The sequence below is a fragment of the Camellia sinensis genome, chromosome 12 (assembly GCF_055761805.1).
Source record: "Camellia sinensis isolate YWXY chromosome 12, ASM5576180v1, whole genome shotgun sequence".
Classification (NCBI taxonomy): domain Eukaryota; kingdom Viridiplantae; phylum Streptophyta; class Magnoliopsida; order Ericales; family Theaceae; genus Camellia; species Camellia sinensis.
This window is the reverse complement of record NC_138972.1, coordinates 787,916-790,000: the sequence shown is the minus strand read 5'-3', so window position 1 is coordinate 790,000 and position 2,085 is coordinate 787,916.

Below are 2,085 nucleotides of genomic sequence, written 5' to 3'. Positions count from 1 at the left end.
TCTGCCCGCATGACATGCCACGGCCTCGGCCCGCATGCCTTGCCACGACGCCGCCCAACTTGCCATGCCACGGCCTCGGCCCGCATGCCATGCCACGGCCTCGTCCCGCATGCCTTGCTACGGCGTCGCCCAACATGCCATGCCACGGCCTCGGCCCGCATGCCATGCCACGGCCTCGGCCCGCATGACATGCCACGGCCTCGGACCGCATGCCTTGCTACGGCGTCGCCCAACATGCCATGCCACGGCCTCGGCCCGCATGCCACGGCATGGCCTCGGCCCGCATGCCTTGCTACGGCGTCGCCCAACATGCCATGCCACGGCCTCGGCCCGCATGCCATGCCACGGCCTCGGCCCGCATGACATGCCACGGCCTCGGACCGCATGCCTTGCTACGGCGTCGCCCAACATGCCATGCCACGGCCTCGGCCCGCATGCCACGGCACGGCCTCGGCCCGCATGCCTTGCTACGGCGTCGCCCAACATGCCATGCCACGGCCTCGGCCCGCATGCCATGCCACGGCCTCGGCCCGCATGACATGCCACGGCCTCGGACCGCATGCCTTGCTACGGCGTCGCCCAACATGCCATGCCACGGCCTCGGCCCGCATGCCATGCCACGGCCTCGGCCCGCATGCCATGCCACGGCCTCGGCCCGCATGCCTTGCTGCGGCGTTGCCCAACATGCCATGCCACGGCCTCGGCCCGCATGCCTTGCCACCGCGTTGCCCAGCATGCCATGCCACCGCGTTGCCCGGCGTGCCATGCCTTAGCCTTGGCCAACATGTCGAGCCACGGCCTCGGCCCGCATGCCATGCCATGCCACGGCCCGCATGTCTTGCCACGGCGTGGCCAAACATACCATGCCACGGCCTCGGCCCGCATGACGTGCCACGGCCTCGGCCCGCATGACATGCCACGGCCTCGGCCCGCATGCCTTGCTACGGCGTCGCCCAACATGCCTTGCCACGGCCTCGGCCCGCATGCCATGCCACGGCCTCGGCCCGCATGACATGCCACGGCCTCGGCCAGCATGCCTTGCCACGACGCCGCCCAACTTGCCATGCCACGGCCTCGGCCCGCATGCCATGCCACGGCCTCGGCCCGCATGACATGCCACGGCCTCGGCCCGCATGCCTTGCTACGGCGTCGCCCAATATGCCATGCCACGGCCTCGGCCCGCATGCCATGCCACGGCCTCGGCCCGCATGACATGCCACGGCCTCGGACCGCATGCCTTGCTACGACGTCGCCCAACATGCCATGCCACGGCCTCGGCCCGCATGCCACGGCACGGCCTCGGCCCGCATGCCTTGATACGGCGTCGCCCAACATGCCATGCCACGGCCTCGGCCCGCATGCCATGCCACGGCCTCGGCCCGTATGACATGCCACGGCCTCGGACCGCATGCCTTGCTACGGGGTCGCCCAACATGCCATGCCACGGCCTCGGCCCGCACGCCACGGCACGGCCTCGGCCCGCATGCCTTGCTACGGCGTCGCCCAACATGCCATGCCACGGCCTCGGCCCGCATGCCATGCCACGGCCTCGGCCCGCATGACATGCCACGGCCTCGGACCGCATGCCTTGCTACGGCGTCGCCCAACATGCCATGCCACGGCCTCGGCCCGCATGCCATGCCACGGCCTCGGCCCGCATGACATGCCACGGCCTCGGCCCGCATGCCTTGCTACGGCGTCGCCCAACATGCCTTGCCACGGCCTCGGCCCGCATGCCATGCCACGGCCTCGGCCCGCATGCCTTGCCACGACGTCGCCCAACTTGCCATGCCACGGCCTCGGCCCGCATGCCATGCCACGGCCTCGGCGCGCATGACATGCCACGGCCTCGGCCCGCATGCCATGCTACGGCGTCGCCCAACATGCCATGCCACGGCCTCGGCCCGCATGCCATGCCACGGCCTCGGCCCGCATGCCATGCCACGGCCTCGGCCCGCATGACATGCCACGGCCTCGGACCGCATGCCTTGCTACGGCGTCGCCCAACATGCCATGCCACGGCCTCGGCCCGCATGCCATGCCACGGCCTCGGCCCGCATGCCACGGCACGGCCTCGGCCCGCAT